This window comes from Mandrillus leucophaeus, unplaced genomic scaffold (assembly GCF_000951045.1).
Source record: "Mandrillus leucophaeus isolate KB7577 unplaced genomic scaffold, Mleu.le_1.0 Scaffold355, whole genome shotgun sequence".
Taxonomy (NCBI): domain Eukaryota; kingdom Metazoa; phylum Chordata; class Mammalia; order Primates; family Cercopithecidae; genus Mandrillus; species Mandrillus leucophaeus.
Window position 1 is genome coordinate 2040557 of NW_012103754.1, and position 24477 is coordinate 2065033.

Consider the following 24477-nt stretch of genomic DNA (forward strand, 5'->3'; position numbering starts at 1 on the left):
GGGTTTCACCGTGTTAGCCAGGATAGTCTCGATACCCTGACCTTGTGATCTGCCCGCCTCAGCCTCCCAAAGTGCTGGGATTACAGGCGTGAGCCACCACGCCCGGCCTCTCCATTGCATTTTTAAAATTTCATTGATTGAGTACTTCAGCTCTAAGATTTCGGTTTGTTTTTCTTTTATGATAGCCGTCTCTGTTGAATTTTTCATTCAGATTATACATTGTTTTCCTGATAGTATTGAACTGTCTATCTGTATTCTTTTATACCTCCCTGAATTTTCTTAAGATTATTACTTTGAATTATTTTTCTGGCACTTTGTACACCTATATTTTCTTATGATTAGGGTCTGTTATTGGAAAATGTTTGTGCCCCTCACTTTTTCATGTTTGATGTGTTCCTATTTGATGTCTATGCAATCAGTGAAACAGTTACCTCTAAGGAAAGACCTTCTCATATAGATGGGTGTTGTGGTGTAAGTTTGGTGGAAGTAAGATGGGTGTTGTGGTGTAAGTTGGTACTTAGTTTTAGGTAGATGCTGCTGTGTAGCCTCTGTGTAATTTCTTCACCTATAATCCATGCTAGTGATGTTTGTGAGTGTCTTACTGGCCTAGCCTAAGAGTCTCTTTCAGTGGTGATTAGGCCGTGCTGCGGCTGGGCTCACCAGGCTGTCTCAGGTCAGGGGCACATGCATGCACACGGTGGGCTGGCCAGCTCTGGGTCTGGCTAGCCATCTTACTGACGTCACTTCTTTCCAAGTGCAAAAGTCTCCATTTGTTTTGGTTTTGTTTTGCATTTGTCATTTAAATTTATTTATTAATTGACAAATAAAAATGTATATATTTATGATATGCAACATGATGTTTTAATAAATGTATATATTGTGGAATGATTTAATCTAGTTAATTAACTTATCGATTACCTCACATACTTATCATTTGTTGTGGTGAAAACATTTAAAATCTACTCTTAGCAATGTTCAAGTATTCAATACATTGCTATTAACTGCAGGTTTCGTGTTGCCCAGTGCCTCTCCTGAACATTTTCCTCCTGTCTAACTAAAGTTTGTATCTTTTGAACAAAATCTCCACTTTGCGTTATTACAATGAATGGTATTATGTACATTCTATGCATGCATCAAGAATTTATCTGAGGGTATATTTCTCTGTAAAGCAGATATCAAAATGCGGAACATTGGGCCATTTAAAATTTGTGTACTTTAAGGATTCTCATCTATTAACATATATTGGTATTTAATCAGAGTTTTATATCTTTTCATGATGTTTATAGATTTTTCTGTAACATCTTGAGATTTTTGATATCTATATCTAATAGATATGTTAATCTATATTTCTTGAATGTTTGAGTATATATTTATATATAGCTTAGATAACATATAAATGTTAAAGCTACATACATATCCACACACCATATATTTAATTATATCATGTATAGTTATATCTTCTACGTGTTTATTGTTGGCGTTAGGTGGTAAAGCTTATACAAAAATTATTTTAAAAAATGGTATTTTTCTACAACTATAAAGATGGATATATAGTTTCCTCTTTAATTCATTTATATAAGAAATGTCATTCTTAGTTTTTCTAAAGTTGGTTGAAAGCATGAATTCCTATAATATGTAATTATGCTGCTAAATTATATTTGCATCATTTTCTTTAGGTTCTTTGTGCTTCAAAAAAATATATAAGCCTACTATTTCTTTTTCTTTACATGGGCCTTGTCAGTTTCCTACACAGAGAATAAAATAAAATGAATTAAGCAACCTTACACATTCTCTGTTCTCTAAAATAGCTACTATAGGATGAAAATTGTGTGTGTGTGTGTGTGTGTGTGTGTGTTTTGTTCATTCACTTGGGAATCATCCAGAACAGCACCATTCAGTAGCCTGTCTGCAATGAGTGAAGTCTCTTCTGTCACACACTATGCAGCACCCCCGTTACAAGCCACAGAGTTATTGCGCATTTGAAATCTGCCTAGTGCAACAGAGAAAATAAACTTTTAATTTATTTATAATTAATGCAAATCTGAATAACCACATCTGGTTTTTGGCTGCCACACTGGAATATGGAATAGATCCATGGAAATATATCTAATTTAGGGCTTCATCTAATTTATCATTTGTTTTATTGCTTTATCCAATGGCTACAATTTTTATTTTTAAAATTTCTAATTTTTTACACATATACTTGTTCTTGGTTTATTCATAGCAATTGTCTCATAATTTCTTGTTCAATTATGTGGATGTTATTTATTTGCCTTTTTGAGTATCTATTATTCTGCTATTTTAATTGCATCTAGAATGACTCCAGCATAAACCCATTGATTTTGTGTCCTTAGCTTAGAGTTCTTCACGAATATGATCTCGAGGCTTAATTTGAGAGGAGGCATCACTGTCCTTCTCACATTGCCTCTTTCATCCCCACAATTCTGCCATTGCTCCAGCGCCCAGGATGGTGTGAGCTCCAGAGCCCACCCTTCCACTGATGGCTCTCAGACCCGTTGGGAACACTGGTGATCGCAGGGGCAGGCACTGGCCAGCGGGGACTGTGGTTGTCCTCCTGGACTTAGCAAGTCACGTCCTCCTTCTCCTCTCCAGGCTTCCCTCCAGAGGGGGCTGCCTGAGCAGAAGGCTCCAGAGAGAGCTGTAAAGGCTTAGCCCAGCCTGGTCTCGGGAGCCACATGGCAGTGACAGCTGCTCTCACATGTGCCACACTTGACTCTCCGTTCCCAGGAACCGCTTCTGCTGGGCTTCTCTGAGCTCTGACATGAATCTGGAGCTCAATAGGACCGTGTATTTTTGCTTCTTTCCCGTGATCTTGTTCTGCTATATTTTATGGTTTTATTATTTCATGTTTTTGTTGTTTTTTCATTCCAGTTACGTCATCTTAAAATGTGCTTTTTGCATGGCATTAAAATTATGGCATTGGAAAAGAGATGGCTCCTACATGTCAGTATAATAGAGGTGTTTGTACTGAAACTCACAGTTTTATTTTCATGAGTAGAGAACACATCGAGAGTTCTCCCCCACTCTCTGCTAGGGTAAAATTCTGACCTACTTGAAAAAATTAAGAGCTATATAGAAAATCTGGGGGAAATTGCGTCTCTTAGCTCACGGGAGCCAAGAGATTATAAATCTGGAAAGCTCTGGCAGGTTCCTCATCCCCTGACCCCAACTTCTGACACGGTCTTTACTCATCTGGTTATTTCTTGTTGCTCTCAGTACAATGTTGGGGGCACGAAGGGCAGAATTTGGGTCACTACATCAAGAATGATCAAGAATGTTGTAATTGCTTTTCAAATGCAAATAGAAAAGACAGTGGAGAACATTTTTTTTTCTCACATTTGTTCAGTTATATCCATTGAGTGTCTCCCATGCACTCTTCCGGGCATTTCAAATAGAACGGAGAGCACTGAAACAAAGTCATGGCCTAAGATCGTGCATTCCACTTGGAAGAAATAGTTCACCTACAAAGAAGCAAAAGGAAAAATCCTAACACCACATTCTGCAGGCACTGGAAGGTAAGTTGAATGTGAATCCTAAATCAATGCTGGTTGTAAGAAGACAAAACCTTCAACTGCATAAGACCCTTTTCAACACTAAGATGAGAAACTTCACGCTTCTTTTCATGCTTGAAGCATCTTTCCTGCCTCAGTGCAAGGTAAGTAATAGTGCTGTTATGCACTCTTCTGTAAAATAAAGTTTCCTCTATTATTACTCCACTTTGATCACTGGCTGGATAATTAGAGAAAGCCTGGCTTTGTTGGAAACATATTTAATACTTAACAGAATTAAGAACAGTTTAGCCAGCTGACTTCAGGATATTTCCAGGTAAACTCACGTGATTAAGATAACAAGGTCGATCGAGATGACAAGAGGTTCGTGACGGGCTCACGGTTGGCTCCATTCTCGGTTAATCCCAACTTGCCCCATTCGGCAAGAATTTAAATTCAAGGGGAGGGATTGATTGGTTTACTTTGCTTGCGTGCCCCAGGATAGAGGGGGGCTCTGATTGAATATCTCACCTAAATGGCATGTTTTGAGAGAGATTTTTCCAATGGGAAAATGAGGGTGTGTATTATTCAGAGTCTGACAAAAACAATTTTACTTAATGGTTCAAGTACAGGCCAGGCATGGTGGCTTACACCTGTAATCCTAGCACTTTGGGAGGCCAAAGAGGGAAGATTGCTTGAGCCTAGGAGTTCAAGACCATCCTGGGCAGCAAAGTGAGATCCCGTCTCTACAAAATAAAATTTAAAAATTAGCCAAGCATGGTGGTGCCAGCCTGTACTCTAAGCTACTCGGGAGGCTGAGGCAAACTTGAGCCTAGGAGTTGGAGGCTGCAGTGAGCTGTGATTTTATCACTGCACTCCAGCCTGAGTGACAGATTTAGACCCTGTCTCAAAAAAAAGCCCCACCCCTCTGCAGGTAGACATCCTCATTTAATTTATAGTTAACTCTGTGAGAACTGTCAGATACCAGACACATCCTCTTTCTCTCTGCACAAATATCACCCTCACATCTGGAATGGGGCCAGCCACCAAAGACAAAAGTTCCAAACGACAAAGTTAAAGATGTAAGATCACTCATAACCATTGATTAGGAATCATTTGCCGTGTGAAATACTTTTGCTTTATTTTTAAAAATAATCGATGCATTAGAAAAACAGTTTTCTTTTATCTAATTTAGAATTACCGCCCTTCAGAAACAATGTACGGAATCCCATAATGAACACCTCTGTTGGCTCAGGCTTAAAAACCAGTGATAAACTTGTCAGGAGGAAGCCCAGGCCTGTCCTGCTAAAAGGTCTCTGAAGCACATCCCCGTGTGTGACAGGCAACCCTAGGGGCAAACACGCGGCAGGGCTGGCTTCTGGCCAGTTCCCGACCAGCCTCTGTCTAGGACACCCGCCCAGATGCCCCCTGCAGATGCCAAATGTTAGCTCAGGAGGCCCGGCTGGAGAACGACCCAGCAGGGCAAGCCGACAGATGCTGGCCCTTTTGGCAGGTTTCTCAATAAATACGAAAGTGCAGCTAACTTAACGACACTATTGACTTTCAGCTACCACAGGAGAAAGGACTGACTGAAGTTTTGAAAATACGTTTTTTCAATATTCAGAAGAAAATGGTCTGTACCTTAATTCCCTGGCATAATTAATTCCCTTTATGGTCTACATGGCAGTTCCCTTTCCCAACTTGGATTGTATATATTTTATTAAGATAAGATCACAATTTGCACCAATGTGTGCAATAAAAATAATAAGAAAAGCACCGAAGAGCACATGTGAGGAGTGTGACTAAGGATGAAGGAGCCCCAGGCCGGTGGCCTGCATGAGGAAGTGTGGCAGCCCCCGACTCATCAGGGGCCACAGAGGTCTCCTCTGAAAGGAGTCAGAGGACTCCCGGGAGGTCTGAGACAACCATTTGGGGCAAACACTCTCTAAATCCAAAGGTCTTGTCTGTGCCTATTGAAGAAGTTGGTCCTTCTTTAAGATGTTTCTTGACAGCTTCAGAAGCTTGGCAGCTGCACCTTCTCATCCAGACGGCGACTGCCTGGGGTGATCGGGCTGCCTGGACTTGATCTGACATCCCCAGGATAAGAAGAGGGCCTGAGGGACAGCAAAGGCAAGGACCGCCCAGATGCCGTGTGTGAATCCTGCGTGCTGTTCAAGAGTAGGGTGCACAGGGGACTCAGGAGTGGGCTGGAGGATCGGGGGGGCGTGGGGGGAGACAGACAGCCTGGCTGGGCCTGGGCCCCTTCCCCATCCAGGGCCCCTGTTCTCCCCTCCCCGTTCCTTCTCCCATGAGAGGGCCGGCCAGAGAGCTCCACGTTCACCTCTCACTACCTCTCACTTTACACGCTCTCAGCCGTTTATTGTTCCAACGGTGTTCAGCAAATGGCATCTTTTGCTCAGTCTAATAGGAACATGTACCTAGTTCACAAACGATACTTACCTCATTTGCTTCCTCTGCTGCTGAAGCCAGGGTCGGACAAAGCTAGGCTGGCCACGGCTCCCGGGTTTACGTGGAACTGAAGTCCAAGGCTTGTGACCTGGGAGAAGACTTCTGCCTAATTCCTGTGCAAAAGGGGGGAGGGTTCCAAGCACCCACGCCCACCAAGCAAAGGAGGTTCCCTCGGCCAGGTGGAGCGGGGGCTCCCGCCAGAGGCGGGGAAGGAGGCCCTGCTGTGGAACCTGCGCCTGGGGGTCCCTGTGTCACTGGGGGCGAGGGGGCTGATACCAGAAGGACGCTGGTCAGCCGCACGGTGAAGGATGCATATTTCTGAGCGCTCACCGTGCGCTCTGCCGGGTACACACCCCGGTGTCCGGCTGTCCGAGCCTACGAGGTTACACGTGCAAGCCGGAGCCGCGGTGCAGAGCGCGCCCTGAGGAGCCCGAGGCCTCACCGGCTACCGTCCCTGCTGTTCCTGCTGACGACACTGCGCTGCGACGGCCTGTAAGTTCCTGTCTAGGAAACGCTGACATTCACACAGAAAAAGATTCGTCAGATTGTGACTCCTCTCAAAGATGGCCCGTGCCTTCCGGCAACTCGGCTCTTCCATTAAAGTCGAAGTCTCACCATGGTGACGGTAACCTCACTCACTTTAAATCTATTTCATCATTGATTCGGACGCGTAAAAGATTAACAGTTGTTCTTTTCTTTGCATTTTATACTTTAATTTCAAAATAGACAGCAAGATAGTTAAAAACTCCCCTTTTTAGACTTAGCACTTCAAGTCCCTCCCGACTTCCAGACTGATGCCCGCAGATGTGCCTGGAGGAAGATGGTGGGGGCTGGGCCCACCTTCCCCGGCTCTCACTGAGGCTCTGGGGAGATAGGAGGAGTGTTGTAAAATGTCCACAGTCATGAGGCCAGAGAACCACGAGTCAGGCCATTCTCACCCAAAATTTTGAAAATAAATTTAGTGACAAAATGATTTCGAATGAGAAAGAATCTGTAAATTCAGATTGTGACCTCAGTTTTATTTTCAGTAAAACAGACATATAATGGCTGATTGCCCCATTTCAAAAGACATATAATGACATATAATGACTGCTTGCATCGTTTCAAAAGGTCTTTGAAAGATCTGAAACTGTGTGGCCTGTGTTGTAGGGTTCTGCTCCCTGTGGGGAATGACTGCAGTGGTTACACAGGAGGCCCTTGGCATTACCAGGCATCCAGAGCCAGGACGGTGGCTATTTGCCCAATTTTCCAGTGAAATGAAAACAGCAACAACAAGAACAACAACTGTAATAGGGAAAAATTCCACATCATGGATAAAAGCCCTGTACCCCCTTATCTAATAATTGGAAACATTTAGTGAAAAATGGCATGGAAAGTAAGAGTCAGGTGTGAAGGTGGAGCTCCACAGAGAATGGCGCAAAGAGGCTGCCTTTCCCCATTGAGTGGTCTTGGGACCTTTGTCAAACTACTTTGTCTGTGATTGTGTGAATTAATTTCTGGGATTTCTATTCTGTTTCATTGATCTATGTATCTGTGTTTATGCCAGCACCATGCTGTTTTGTTCATTACAGCTTGGTAGTATGTTTTGAAGTCAGGTAGTATGAGGCCTGCACTGTGTTCTTTTTGCTCAAGATTGCTTTTGACATTTAGAATTTTTTGTGGTTCCATGTGAATTTCATGATTATTTCTCTATTTCAGTCAAGAATGTCATGAGACTTTAATATAGATTTTATTGAATCTGTAGATCTCTTTGAGTAGTATGGACATTTAACAATATTAATTCTTCCAGTCTGTGAACATGGGCTATATTTTCTTGTGTCTTCTTCAATACCTTTCATTAGTGTTTTATAGTTTTTATTTCAAAGATATTTGTTGGTTAAATTTATTCCTAGATATTTTATTTTTTGTAGCTATTGTAAATGGAATTGCTTTGTTTACTTATTTATTCAGATAGTTTTCTAGTGGCATATAGGCATGCTACTAGTTTCTGTGTGTTAACTTTGTATCCCCCAACTTTACTACATTTGCTTATTAGTTTAAACAGACTTTTGGTGGAGTCCTTAGGGCTTTCTATATGTAAGATCATGTTGTCTGCAAACGGGGACAATTTGACTTCCTCCTTTCCAATTTGGGTGCCTTTTATTTCTTTGTCTTGCCTGATTGCCTTGTCTAGGACTTCCAGTACTATGCTGAGTGAAAATGGGGAAAAAGAGAACTACCATATGATCCACCAGTCCTACTGCTGGATATTTATCCAAAGGAAATAAAATCAGTATGTCAAAGAGAGAGCTGCACTTCTGTTTACTGCAGCACAGTTCCCAATAGCCAACATACAAAATCAACCTCAGCGTCTATCAACAGATGAACAGATACAGAAAATGTGGTGTATACACACACACACACACACACACACACACAGAGGAATATTATTCAGCCCTAAAGGAGAAAGAGATCCTGTTACGTGCAACAACATAGATGAACCTGCAGGACATTGTGTTAAGTGAAATAAATCAGGCACAGAAAGACAAACACCACGTGATCTTGCTGAGACTTGGAATCTAACAGTTTGCTTTTATAGAGGTAGACATTAGAACAGTGGTTACCAGAGACTGAGGGCAAGTAGGGGGTTGGGGAGAGACTGAGTCACAGGTGCAGAGCTACCGTGAGACAAGAGGAATGCATTCTGCTGTTCTGTTGCAGGGTAGGGTAGCTAGAGTTAACAATAATGAATATTGTATTTCAAAATAGCTAGAAGAGAGGTTTCTGAACATTCCTATCAAAAGGAAATAATGAATATTTAAGATGACGGATATACTACTTAATTACTCTTATCTGATCACTACACAATGTTTGCATATATGGAAATATCAGGTAGCACTCCAAAGATATGTACAATCGTTCCATGCAAAAGTTGTCAGAATTAAAATGGCATCACTTGAGTTAAAAAAAAAAAAAAAAAAAAGTCTAGGAAGGCCATGGAGAATGCCTGATAACAAGAACTATCACAAAAGACTCTGCAGAAACTGCAGCCTCACACAAAGCCCATAAAAACCTTACATGAAAAATACTTCTGCAAGGACAAAGATGTTGGCAGAGCAACTTCTGTCCAATGTGGCTGGCAATGTCATTGTTACTGATCTTTGTAGCCAAGGATCATTATCTCAAAACAATTATATAGTTCTCCTCAGTTTTCCTTTAAAAGTCATTGTCTTCCTTTACCCTCCAAATATGCAGAGTTTGCTATGGCACCTGCGTTACCATTGTAATGCCCATTCCCAAAATACTTCATTTTCTTTTAGAGAACCTCCCTCTCTGTCTGCTATTTAGGATAACATATGTGTCAATCATAAATGAAAAAATAAAAGAAGACCAGCCTGTTGAGCTGTTATCCCACCTGTGGTGTCGGGACTACAGGGTAAGTGTATCTGCTAACACACTGGCTAAGCTCACTACAGACTGTGAGTATTGGCTTACATAATCTAATAGAATATTTCTCAATTTCTAGCACTAGGGGAAGTACACCTGCCTCTGAATTGACATCAATAGATGACGGGATATAAAATAATTTAACGACTCCAAAGATTAGCATCTGTAAAGCCAAAAGGTCTCGATCAATTTAGAAAGTATATACCGAGTTTAAGGCTATGCCGCAACACAGCCTCGGGAGGTCCTAACGACATGTGCCCCGGGTGGTTGGGGTGCAGCTTGGTTTTACACATTTTAGGGAGATTGGAGACATTAAACAATACCTGTAAGACATACATTACTTTGATCTGCAAAGGCAGGACTACGCAAAGTGGGAGCTTCCGGTTATAGGTAGATTTTACAATTTCCTGATTGGCAATTGGTTCAAAGAGTTATTATCTAAAGACCTGGCATCAATAGAAAGGAACATCTGGGTTGCAATTATAAGGGTTGTGGAGATCACAGTTTCTTCATGCAGATGGAGACCTCAGGTAGCAGGTTTCAGGGAGAATAGGTTGCAAATGTTTCTTATCAGACTTAAGATCTATTCTGATGTTAATGCCAGAGGGTGTAATGAATCATGTGTGACCCCCTTTCCCATCACAGCCAGAACTAGTCTTTTATGTTAACTTTGGAATGCCTTTGGCTGAGAGAAGGGGTCCATTCAGATGGTTAAGGAACCTTAGAAATTTATATTTGGTTTACACATTTATCTCTGTAAAAATCTTTATTCTATGAAATTAAAGGCATTATTTAAAATGTTGTTTGTTGTACTCTTGGGGAAATGAAAATAAATCAGGTTTTAGGAAAAGGCAGTAATGTGAGGACATAATTCTTAGATTTGAAAAGCATTACAGTACAATTGAACGTCCCGTGATTGCAGGGGCTTTGGTCCTGAAAAAACCATATTAAGATATAAGAGATCAACTCACGGAATGGCCAAAGGGGTAAATTAGGCAGAGGCACTGTTAGAGTTGATATAGGGAAGAAGAGTCCAAATACTCAAAATACAGTTTCCAAAGTAAAGACTGAAGCAGACAGAATAACTAATAACCAAATAAGTAGCAAAGAAAAGTCCTCTAATCCAAAGAGATACTCCAATTTTCAAAATAAAAGTCTATAAATCAACAGCAGAATTTAATGTTAAAAAGGACCAATACTAATAAATGTTATTAAGTATTTAATCTCCAAAGATAAAAGTATATTACAAGTGTCTACATTTTTAAAAAGACAAAAACTAATAATGGATTAGTGTGGATACAGAGTTAACATTAAAATAATGAAAATAGAATATTACATGAAACCATATTGTAGTATGTTTAAATTTTCATAGATTTTTATCAAAATGCATATTACTAAAATTGACCAAGAAAAATGGAAAACTTGAAAATATGGGTTTGATAAAGCAGTTGAACTTTTTGGGGCTCACAGCTAAATTTTAACTCAATTTAAAGAACAAATAATTCCAGTGTTATTTAAACTCTTACAGGATATATAAAATATGTCCACATCTCATTTTATAGAATCATCATAATTTAAACCCACAAACTGTAAGGAGCATATATAGGAATATGAATATACATTTCTAATAAATCATTAGCAATTAGAATCCAGCACTATGTAAAATGATGCATTACCAAGAGGGTTTATTTTAGAAATGGAAGGACAATTCAATTTTTAAAAAACATTCTTTTACTAAATCACCTCAATATACTTAATAGAAAAATTATATGTCAGTACTGATAGATGTTAGAAAGACATTTTTAAAAATTAAGTAGCTATTCATAAAATAAACTCAGTAAATTATTAATAGAAATATAAAAAGACTGCAGAGGAGAGAGAAATCTGGAAGACCCCAGAGGTCCATTTCCATTATTTTTTGGCAGCAGAGAGCACTGGCCCCGCGGTGTATGAGCGAGATAACTTCACTCCCGTAGGGTCACAGCTGCAGGTCTCCCTTTCTCCCAAAGCCACTTCCCAGCTGCAAGTGTCCACCATTCCAGGGTAAGCTCCTCCCACCCTCGAAGACATGGAAGCATCATGGGACATGGTCCTCTCAAGTAGGAGCTTGGCACAGTTTCTCTGCCTCCCTGCAATACGGGATCATGAGAACACCTTGGCTTGTGCTCCAAAGTGTTTGTGTATCTGTAAACCTGGGCATGTCCAGCAAGCCAGTTCCACATCTACACCACAGGGTCCTGTCACCTGTGCCTGTAACTCTCTGCAAGACGACCATGTATAGAGAAGCCACAGTAAATAATACTTCAACAATACCATTAAGACTATTTCCAGTTAAATATGGATACACACAAGAACACTGCTACTTCCATCATCATTTACATCTTCTTGAAGATTCAGCCAAATCTGTGAAGGAAAAAAACATAAGAAAAATTAATAATCAGCATAAACATAGGGAAGGAACTCAAGTGCATTGGGCTATGTGTAAAATATGTCATATTATGTTTATGGCATTTATTAAAAACCATGAGAAATTACTCCAGAAATAATAACTAGTGTTTAAATTATAAAAGTGTAATTCTACTATGCTATATGGTTTTTTTAAATTTTTATTTATTTATTATTTATTTATTTTTTATTATTATTATACTTTAAGTTCTAGGGTACATGTGCATAATGTACAGGTTTGTTACATATGCATACTTGTGCCATGTTGCTGTGCTGCACCCATCAACTCGTCAGCACCCATCAACTCGTCATTTACATCAGGTATAACTCCCAATGCAATCCCTCCCCCCCCCCCCCTCCCCATGATAGGCCCCAGTGTGTGATGTTCCCCTTCCCAAGTCCAAGTGATCTCATTGTTCAGTTCCCACCTATGAGTGAGAACATGCGGTGTTTGGTTTTCTGTTCTTGTGATAGTTTGCTAAGAATGATGGTTTCCAGCTGCATCCATGTCCCTACAAAGGACACAAACTCATCCTTTTTTATGGCTGCATAGTATTCCATGGTGCAATCATTAAAAAGTCAGGAAACAACAGGTGCTGGAGAGGATGTGGAGAAATAGGAACACTTTTACACTGTTGGTGGGATTGTAAACTAGTTCAACCATTATGGAAAACAGTATGGCAATTCCTCAAGGATCTAGAACTAGAAGTACCATATGACCCAGCCATCCCATTACTGGGTATATACCCAAAGGATTATAAATCATGCTGCTATAAAGACACATGCACATGTATGTTTATTGCGGCACTATTCACAATAGCAAAGACTTGGAATCAACCCAGATGTCCATCAGTGACAGACTGGATTAAGAAAATGTGGCTATACGGTTAATTTTGAATTCTAAAGGATGAAGAAGCAAAATACTGAGGCTGGAGTCAGTGCACATTCATATAGAACATAGAGATACTGCAGATACTTTTAGAGTTTAAATAAAGCACATTAGAATAAAGTGAAATAAAAAGACAAAGAGTAAGGATCAATGATTTCAATCTCCTAAGTCTTAATGTGTCAAAGAAATCTCAACTAATGCCAATAAAGCAAAGAATATAACACAGCTAACCAAACTTAAATCTTAGAAAGTTGCAAAGAGAGCCTTTGCTGAGCTAATTGACACACAGGATCCATTCTCCCTTTAAAGTTTAGCAATAGAATCTCTAGTGTGTTAGCTGGTCAGACACCAGGAATTTGAAAGTTGGGGTAAAGGGTTTACTTTATTTCATTTTTTAAATTTTAAGTAATATTTTATTTTTTCTTTTTACATTCAAGGGGTACATGTGCTTACATGTTACATGGGGTGACATGGGTATTATTACATGCATAATGGATGGGGTTAAGCTTCTAGTGGAACCATCACTCAAATATTGGACACTGCATCCAGTGGGTAATTTTTCAACCCTTATTCCCCTTCCTTCCTTCTCACCTTTTGGAGTCCCCAGAGTCTAGTCTCTCCATCTTTATGCCCATGTGTACCCTTTGTTTAACTCCCACTTATATGTGAGAACATGGATTATTTGATTTTCTGTTTCTATTTAGTTCACTTGGGATAATCGCCTCCAGTTCCATCCATGTTACTACAAAGGACATGATTTCACTCTTTTTAGCCTGTGTAATATTCCATGATGTATATGTTCCACATTTTCTGTATCCAATAAACCACTCGTAGATAGTTGGGTTGGTTTCCTGACTTTGCTTTTGTAAATAGTGTTGCAATAAGCATACAAGGGCAAGTGTCTTTCTTACAAAATGATTTCTTTTTCTTTGGCTGGATGCCCAGTAGTGGGATTGCTGGGTTGAATGGTAGTTCCATTTTTAGTTCTTTGAGATATCTCCGTACTGTTTTCCATAGAGGATGAACTAATTTGCATTCTTATCAACAGTGTATGAGTATTCCATTTTCTCTGCACCGATGCCAACATCTGTTGTTGATGTTTTTGACTTTTTAGTAAAAACCATTCTGACTGGTTTAAGATTATATCTCATTGTAATTTTGATTTGCATTTCTTTGATGATTAGTGATGTTGAAAATTTGTTCATGTGTTTGTTGGCTTCTTATATTTCTTCTTTTGAGAAATGTCTGTTCATGTTTTTTACTCAGTTATTAATAGGTTGTTTGTTTTCTTGTTGTTCAGTTGTTTGAGTTCCTTGTAGACTCTGGATATTAGTCCCTTATCAGAGGCATAATTTGTAAATATTCTCTCACATTTTGTAGATTGTGTATTTATTATGTTGGTGATCTCTTTTGCTGTGCAGGAGCTTTTTAATTTAATTAAGTCCCATTTGTCTATTTGTTATTTTATTCCACTTACTTTTGGAATCTTTATCATAAATTCTTTACCAAGGCCAATGTCCAGAAGAGTTTTTACTAGGTTTTCTTCTGGAATTTAAACATTTTTCAAGACCTACATTTAAGTCTTTAATGCATCTTGGGTTAGTTTTTGTAAATGCTGAGAGTTAAGGGTTCAGTTTCATTATTCTGCATATAGTTAGCCAATTTTCCCAGCACCACTTATTCAACAGGGTGTCTTTCCCCATTGTCTATTTTTGTCGGCTTTATTGAAGAGCAGTTAATTGTTGACATATGGCTTTATTTCTTGGTTGTCTGTTCTGTTCCATTCATCTATACAGGTCTTATTTATTCCAGTACTGTGCTATTTTAGTTACTATAGCCTTGTAGTATAATTTGAAGTTGGCTGATTTGATGCCTCTGGATTTGTTATTTTTGCTTAGAATTACTTAGTTAACTGGGTTTTTAATTGGTTTTATAGGAACTTTAGGATGTGCTTTTCTAATTCTGTGAAAATGACACTGGTAATTTGATGCGAATTACCATTGAATCTATGGATTGATTTGGGAATACAGTCATTTTGACAATATCGATTCTTCCAATTCATGAGCATGGAATATTTTTCCATTTATTGTATTGTCTACAATTTCTGTCATCAGTGTTTTGTAGTTCTCCTTGTAGAAATCTTTAACCTTCTTGGTTAGATGTATTCCTAGGTATTTTCTCTTTTTGTGGTTATTGTAAATAGGATTGGGTTATTGACTTGGTTCTCAGCTTGAATGTTATTGGTGTATAGAAAAGTGACTGATGCTTTGTATGTTGATTTTGTATACTGAGCTTTACTGAGGTCACTAATGAAGTCTATGAGTCTTGTAGAGAAGTCTTCAGGGTTTTCTAGGTATATGATCATGTTGCCAGCAAACAGAGAGGATTTGAGTTTCTCTTTTCCAATTTGGATGACTTTTATTTCTTTCTCCTGCATTGCCACTACAGTGTCAGAGTTCAGTAGTCTTGACAGAGATTATACGGCCAGCAAAACTGAAAATATTTAATATCTGGTCCTTTCCAGAAAAAGTTTACCAATCCTATTTTTAAAATATTCGAAGTTGGCCGGGCACAGTGTCTCACGCCTGCAGTCCCAACATATTGGGAGGCCGAGGCTGGCAGATCACAAGGTCAGGAGTTTGAGACCAACCTGGCCAATATGGTGAAACTGTGTCTCTACTATAAATACAAAAATTAGCCAGGCGTGGTGGCACACACCTGTAGTCCCAGCTACGCAGGGGGTTGAGGCAGGAGACTCGCTTGAACCTGGAAGGTGGAGGTTGCAGTGAGCCGAGAGAGATCATGCCACTGCACGCCAGCCTGGGCAACACAGTGAGACTCTGTCTCAAAAAAAAAAAAAAAAAAGGATTCAAAGTCAAAGTCAAGCCAAGAGCACATAGTGATGGACTGGATGTAAAGAGAAAAGCAAGGTAAGAGAAAGACTGGAAGGTTTTATACCTGAGCTACCAGAAGGGTGATGTTGCATTGACTGAGATGGAAAATGCATCTTATTTGCACCTAATTTCTTTACTCCAGTTAAAAAAAAGAAACCCAGGCTCTGAAATCTTTGAAGCTGAGGCCCTGAGTCACAGCTTCAATGGGATAAAAATTCCCTGAGAGAAGATGTTGAAGAGTTTTGTTTCTGTTTTGTTTGCTTGTTTTGTTTGTTTGGTAGCTAATGCACAACCCAGCATTTTACATCAGTTCACATCAACATGGTCACCAAGTATTTTCTCTAAGACCCTGGCTCATACATATTAAAGTTTTTTTTTATGTATTTAATATATTATTATTACAAAATTCAAGCCAGACATGGTGGAATGAACCTGTGGTCCCAGCTATTTGGGAAGCTGAGGCGGGAAGATTGTTTGAGCCTGGGAGGTCAAGGCTGCAGTAAGCCATCATCGCACCACTGCACTCCAGCCTGGGCGACGCAGTGACACTGTTGTTTATAAAAGAGAAAAAATAAAACCATTGGCAGAATGATCTGGGAACTCAGGCTCTGACACTGGCAGTTTTCACTGGACACAGTGCTCCCATTTCTCATGCAAGTGCCTTTTCCAGGGCTTGTGCTCAGGAATTATTAGTTGAATTGCAGAAAGGAAGGAGGAATGAGTGAATTCAGAGATGCAGAGAGCCAAGCACCATTTGTTGACACCCCTGATGTTGAATTGTGCAGGCCCTGGATTCAGGGGAGGGGTGAAGGTATGGAAATGGTCATGAAGGAGATACTTACCCAAGGTGCCTGCTCACATCTCTACTGATGCATTATCACATTTCTTTGTGTCACTTTTGTTTAGCCATCTTTAATTTTGGAGAAACTCTGATGTGCCCTGGTGCCAACTATGTTCACTTTAAGACTAATAGAAATATTTTACTGGGCACGTTATTAGTTAATAGCTCAGAATATAAATTAGGTCCATGATGTTACTGAGTTTCCTTCCAAGAATATGTATATCCCCAGAGTCCCTTGCATAATCACTATCTACACAATGTGTCAGACACTACTTAGTAATTTAATCTGCATTTAATTTGCCCATGATTAGGCACTTTCCCCTGCAAACAATGTGTGTGTAGAAAAGTTATTAACTTTTTATGTGATATCTGTGTTCAGTGTTGAAATTTCTTCTACCTCTTAATTATCTTGCTTCAGAAAGCTGATGGTTGTAATGGTAATGGAATACCAAGTATCCCCACTGCTGATTCTCATTCTCCTTCCAGTCATTTTAAATAAGCCCTTTTTGCCCACATTCTTTCTGATTAACAAGGAAATTAATGAAAGGAAGCAATAAGAAGAAAATTGATATGATCAGTAATTGCTCTGCTGGCCAGCGATGTCCACATTAGATTGCTCTGTGGAAAACAGTTCTCATTAGCATAATGGGGGTCCAAAAGAGTACAGTGATCCTTTCCCACCATGCTCTCTCACTCTCTCTTATGCATATATAAAATTTTCAATGCAAATAACTGAATACAGAATCATCTAACTAGTCCTAGTTTACTGAAGTTCTTGTTTGCTGAGTTTTCTTTCTAATTGTGAAAGGGTCTTGAATGGTGTCTAATTATTTCTCTGCATTTATTGGAGCAATCATATGGGTTTTGTCTTTTATGCTATTAATATGGTACATCACTATATTAGTCTGTTCCCATGATGCAACGAATAAATACCCCAAACTGGGTAATTTATAAAGGAAAGAGTTTTAATTGACTCACAGTTCTGCATGGCTTGGGAGGCCTCAGGAGACTTACAATCATGGCTGAAGGGGAAGCAAACATGACCTTCTTCACATGGCGGCAGGAGAGAGAAGTGCAGTTTAAAGTGGGGAAAAGCCCTTTATAAAACCATCAGATCTCATGAGAACTCACTCACTATCATGAGAACAGCATGGGGGAACCATTCCCATAATCTAATGACCTCCTACAAGATCCCTCCCCCAACACGTGGGGATTGCAATTCAAGATGAGATTTGTGTGGAGACACGGAGCCAGACCGTATCAATGACATGATTGACTTTCTGATATTCAATCAACTCACATACTTGACATAAATACCACCTGGTCATGGTGCTTAATCCTTTTTACATGTTTCTGTATTTTGTTTGATAGTATTTTTTTGAAGATTTATGCACCTATATTTCTTAGAGATGTTTGTCTGTAGCTTTGTTTGCTTCTGATAACATTATCCAGTTTTAATATTAGAATAATGCTGCCCTCAGCCGGGTGCAGTGGCTCATGCCTGTAATCCCAGCACTTTGGGAGGCCGAGGTGGGTGGATCACGAGGTCAGGAGATCGAGACCATCCTGGCTAACACGGTGAAATACAAAAAATTAGCCTGGTGTGGTGGTTGGCACCTGTAGTCCCAGCTACTTGGGAGGCTGAGGCAGGAGAATGGCATGAACCTGGGAGGTGGAGCTTCCAGTGAGCTGAGATCACGCCACTGCACTCCAGCCTGGGCAACAGAGCGAGACTCCGTCTCAAAAAAAAAAAAAAAAAAGAAAAGAATAATACTGCACTCATACAGTGAACTTGGAAGTGGTTTTTCATTTTCTTTTTTGGAAAATTTTATAAACTATTGGTAATAACTCCTTAAATGCTAGAATTTATCAGTGAGGTCATGTGGCACTTTGTTTTTCTTTGTAAGGAGTTTTTAAAGTTTTGATTCAATCTCATCGGTTTCAGTAAGTCTATTCAGATTTCTATTTATTTGTGAGTTTATTTCAGTACTTTTTTGCTTTTCTAGAAATGTGTCTATTTAATCTAAATTACCCAGCTTGGCATTTGATCATTTTTAGTATTCACTTATTTCCCTTCTATTTCTATAAGGTTGAGAGTGATATCTCTTCTTTAACCCTTCATTTTCATAATTGGAAACTTCTGTCTGTTTTTCTTAGTGTTATGGGATGGATGACATGTGTCCTCCAAAATTCATAGATCGACGCCCCAACCCCCATGGTGACTGTATTTGGAGACAGGCCCTTTAAAGAGGTTACTAAAGTTCAATGAGGTCAGAAGTGTGAGGCCCTAATCCAACAGGACTGGTGTCCTTGTAAGAAGAAGCAGTCCCCATCAACAGAGGAAAGGCCGTGTGAGGGCACAGTGAGAATGTGGCCATCTACAAGCCAAGGAGAAAGATGTCAGGAGAAGCCAAACATGTAGATACCTTGATATTGGGTGTTTAGGCTCCAGAACTGTGACAGAAGGAATTTCTGTTGATTAAGCTGCCCAGCATGTGGCGGTCACTCCCAGAGTGAGCAGTTCGTGTCCTTTTGAAGGGCTCACAACACTAAGGGGGTCTGCATGAGAGGGTTGTGATCGATTGAGCAGGCAGAGGGTACGGGACTGGGGGCTGCATGCACCAGTAACTAGAACGGAACAGGACAGGACGGAGATTGTCACAGTGCTTTTCCATACAACGTCTGGAATCTATAGATAACATAACCGGTTAGGTCAGGGGTCAATCTTTAACCAGGCCCAGGGTGCGGAGCCGGGCTGTCTGCCTGTGGATTTCATTTCTGCCTTTTAGTTTTTGCTGCTGCTTTCTTTGGAGGCAGACATTGGGCATAAGACAATATGAGCGGTGGTGTCCTCCCTTACATGGATGGAGAAATCTGTTCATGATGGAACCACTTCTTAAAGTCTTCCCTCAATGCTGCCTTGCTGGGGATTAAGTTTCCACGAGAGCTTTGTCGTGGACAGACATTCAAAGCTTGGCCACACTACAGTGAAAATTTAAAACCAGCAGACGATCCATCTACATTTGTTTTCTATGGCTGCTGAGAGAAACTACCACAAACTGTGATTTGCAGCCACACAAATCTATCATCTTTCTGCTCAGTAGGTGGCAATGATCTGCCTGCCCCACTGCCTTTGAGGGTTATTTTAGGGATTGGAGCAATAAATCATAAATAATATAAATCTAAGCACTGATTTCACGATCTCTGTCTACTGTCTGCATCGCTCTGGGTTTTCCGGGTAAACAAAGCCACTGCCAGCATCACAGCAGTCACGGGGTTTTCGTAGAGGAATGTGGGTTCTGAGGGCGTACGAGAAGTGGGTGAGGGCGTGGCTGAGCCTCTGAGCTTTGCTCCCAAGGTTCACTCACGTGGGAGCTCTGGGAGCCTCTGAGGAACCTGCCACCGGCCTCAGGGCATGAGGTGGACCAGAAGGTCCTGGATGCCCAGCTGGCTGCGGCCCCACCTGGCGCCCTCCCTCCGTGCCCCCGCGAGCCCCTCCCTGACCAAGGGCAGCAGAGAGAGAGTCCCTGGAGAGCAGCTCCCGTGCCTCCCGTGCCGTGATCCCTCCCGTGCCGTGATCCCTCCCGTGCCGTGATCCCTCCCATGCCATGATTCCAGTCCACAGCCAAACCCCAGAGCGCTCAGAAATCCCCTGACCACAGCCTGTGTGAAACACATCATAGCCGACATACTCTCAACATCGCAGGACAAGCTCCCTGGGCCCAGGCCGGGGTGGCCAGGGCTCCCAAACTCCACTAAACCCCAACAGGGTCACCAGACCTGGGCCCCCCCAGACCTCCTATTCTCAGGACATCAACCCCAGAGCACCCCGGGCTATAAACACTTTCTGCCCCTTCGGGAAGTGAATCCTTCCGGCCTCCGCACTGGGCCCAGGACTGCTTTTCTCAAGGACCAGGGAGCCGTTCCCCAAATTCCTATTGTGAACCCAAAATATCGAAGACAGGTGTCAACGAATTTAGAAAGATTACTTTGCCAAGGTCAAGGACAGGCCTGTGACACAGCCCCCTGAGGTCCTGAGGACGTGTGCCCAGGGTGGCCGGGCACAGCTCGGTTTCACACATGTTAGGGAGACATGAGACATCAAAACATACGTGTAAGAGGAGCATTGATTCGGTCCGGACAACTCCACGCGGGGAGGGGGAGATTCCACCAGGGATTTCCTAGTGGGCCAATTGTGAGAGGTATGTAGGGTTTTTTAAGATCTTTGTAGCTATTGTATTTAGAAATAAAATGGGAGGCAGGTTGGCCTGACGCATTTTCCAGCTTGACTTACCTTTGCTGAGTGATTTTGGGGTCCTGAAATGTATGTTCCATCCGTCAGGAAGGGCCCCAGCCTATCCCATCTCAGTGGGGGGTGGGGCCTGACCTGGAGCTACAGCTGGCAACGGGAGTGGCTTCAGCCCCTCGACCACCCTAACATCTTGCACTGTCTGGGGGCTCCCTGGGCTCAGGAACGCCCACCTCTGTGGCCGGGAGCTGGGCTCAGCCACATCCCTGCAACTTCTCTGGGCGCCACCATCCAGTTATGCCAAGGCCTGACGGTGGCTCCATATTTCCTGCCAATGGCCGTGCTATTAACTTGTAAGTGTGCGTCATTCGTACGTGTCTAAAACTTGATGGGGAGATGCTAGTCGCATAAATTCTATTATTTGGAAGAAATATTTTATAAAGATGGACTATTCACATTTAAAGCTTCCTCAGAGAAATCAACGATCAGAATTCTACAGTTGAACAATTAAAGCTGAAGACTAATATTGGAATGATGGATTTGTACTGAGACATAAAACCAACAGACTCAAATACCCCAGAAGAATACACTTAAGAACTATTTTACAGTTGATAGATCCATATATTTTGCAGGTTGAATGGCTGTAGAAATTTTTAGGCAAATATAAATGGCAAAGTTGAAGAAGTTCATTTCTAGGGAAAGTCAGGAACTTTCTGAGGAAACTGCTTTTAAACACCCTCCAAGCCTATGATTCTATAACGTGAAAATAATGGCTGTTGATGGAAAATCCGAGCCTTTAATGACAGGCAATTTTATGTCTGTGCTGCCTTTTGCGAAGGTGGTCCTTTTCTCTTTAGGTTCTTTAGATTTCTTTATGTTCTTACAGAGTAAGCAGAATTGCATACCAAATCCAATAACAGATACCATTTTTTTAATGCCTTCAAGTTAGGTTTTATAGCAGATTGAGGAAAAAATAATTTCTCTTTAAAACTGAACAGACATAGAAAAAAGAAAATTAAGCCTCTTGTTTTCCTGCCTGAAAGTGTGGGTCAAATTCTTCTGTTTATCTGTCCAAGTGCCCCACAGAGTTCAGTTAACGGACATTTTAAGTACACACTTGTGAAGTGGGGCGTAATGTTTGTGAGGAGCAGGCTTTTACATCCTCAGTGGTTCTCCCGCTGTGGACGGTGAAGAGCCCCCTGCACGCCTCAGTGGACCCGAGTCAATGCAAAGGCCCGCCCTCGCTTCCTGTCTCCGGGAAAGAGAAGACCACCGCTTCGCGAGACAACAGAGACGGTCAATTACCTGTCACTAAATCCACGGTTTTCCCGTGGACGGCCATTATTTTCACATTATGGAATCATAGGCTTGGAAGGGATCTGAAGAAGTCTCCTCAGAAGGTCCCTGACTGTCCACAGAAACAACTTCAATTTAACAAGCCTCGGACCCTTCTATTGTCATTATAAAAAGGTATTTACGTCCCCGGCATATTCACGTGCAAATGTAACAATCCAATCACATCCTTTTCTTACAGACAAAGAAAGCTCACATTTGCCATTGCTGTTTCCCTCTCCTTTACGGATCACTTCACCCTCTGACCAGATCCCCTCACAGTCACTTTCTAGAACTCATTCTGGTGCCAGCTATCTTTACGGACAGAAAACTACATTTACCAATCAAATCAAGTGTGTTCTATTTTCCATCCAAATAAATCTGGAGCATTTTCTCTTTCTCTGGATGCTCTTAAAACTACCTTTTAGCTATGCCGTAGCACACAAATTCAAAATGCCCTCAAATGTTTAATCATCTTTTATTGTCTTTTTTTTGTTGTTAAGTTCATGAATCCCTACAAATGTAAAATAAAAAGGCAATGGATATAGTTGAAGGAGGATTTGGGTTCTTTATGAGGAATGAAGGTTCTGAGTTATGTGACATCTCCCTTTGACACTCTGCCTGAGTACATTCCTATGTGCAATAAATATACACGAACACTCAGGAAACTTTGCCAGACTCTCCCATTGAATACGTATTCCCAAAGAGAGGAAACCCCATTCCCTCTCAGGCTTTCACCCAGGCTTGGCCCACAAGCCTTACAGATGGTCGTAAAAAACACACACACATGCACACACATATACAGACATACACACATGTACAACTCCCTTGCACACACACACACAGGTATATACACACATGTACACACAGGTATATACACACATGCACACACAAGTATATATACGCACACACAGGTATGTACAAACACACCCACACAGGTATATACACACACACACACAGGTATATACGCACATGCACACACAGGTATATACACACACACACACAGGTAGGTATATACACACATGCACACACGTATAGACTTACACAAGCACTCCCACACACATGTACACAGATACACACATGCACTACACCCCTGCACAGACATGTATATACACACAGGCACACATAGGTATATACACATGTACACACAGGTATATACACACATGCACACACAGGTACAGACATGCATAAGCATTCCCCCCCACAGGTAATACACATATGCACTACACCCCTGCACACATGCACACACGGGCATATACACAATGCACACACATGTACACACATGCATATACATAAACATGTACACTACACCCCTGCACACATGCACAAACATGTGCAGACATGCACACAGTACACACAGGTATATAACAAGCACTCCCACACACCTGTACGCACGTGCACACACATACACACACTACACCCCTGCACACAGGCACACACAGATATATACACCGGGGGAGGGGCTGGGGGCCAGACTGTCCAGCAGGGGTGTGTGGGCTCCCGGAGTGAGCCCTGGAATTGGATCCAGGCGGTCTGAGCTCACACTTTGAGTTGACCCCACAGGACTGAGAGCAGCTGGACCCTGCCTTCTCTGGCCCTAAAGACAAAAGTGTTTCTACCATGAGATCATTGTGAGATACAAATAATACGGTGAGTGTTCCTTAACTCGCATAGAGCATTTTGGTTCCTAAGAACAAGAGCTAGCCGTTGCTGGCGGTCACTGTGCTGCTTGTGGGGTCGCGCTTTTCACCCCAGCACCCTCAGGAGATGGGCACGATGTCTCCCCACTTACTGGACAGAAAACTGAGGCATGCGGAAGAAACGTCACTGCTCAAAGGTCAATGATTAATAAAGCGGCAAATCAATCCTTAAATCCATGTGGATGTGCATTCCCAATGCCCATGTTCTTATGCTTAGCATAACCTAAAAAATGAGAGCTTATAATAAAGCACATACAATTTTAAACTTAGATGGCAGCTGAGCGTCTTTGGAAAACATACAAGTAATTACTGGAAGCGATCACATAAACATAGAAATTATGGTGTTAAAATTCTCCAGAGAATCCTGTTGACACCAAGGCTGGCACCTGTCCTGTTGAGGCCCTTGGAACACGTCGATGGTTATATTTTTGTTACGACTTTCACTTTATGGTTACAGATGTACACGAAAGAACGGTTTTCATTCCTTGGGACAATGAGATTAGCCTTGTTATTCTAACATTATATCCCCGTTATGACGCCATCCTAAACTAGATCTGGAAATTGTTTCTTCATTATTTACAGAGACAAATTTCCCCAGCTATTTGAAACTGTAACCGAAACTTCTCAGTGCCTTCAACAATTTCTGTCTCGGAGTGAGGACGGGGAGGTTACAACTTTTCTGTTCCTACTCATTTACTCAAAAGCCAATATTCACAATTTCTT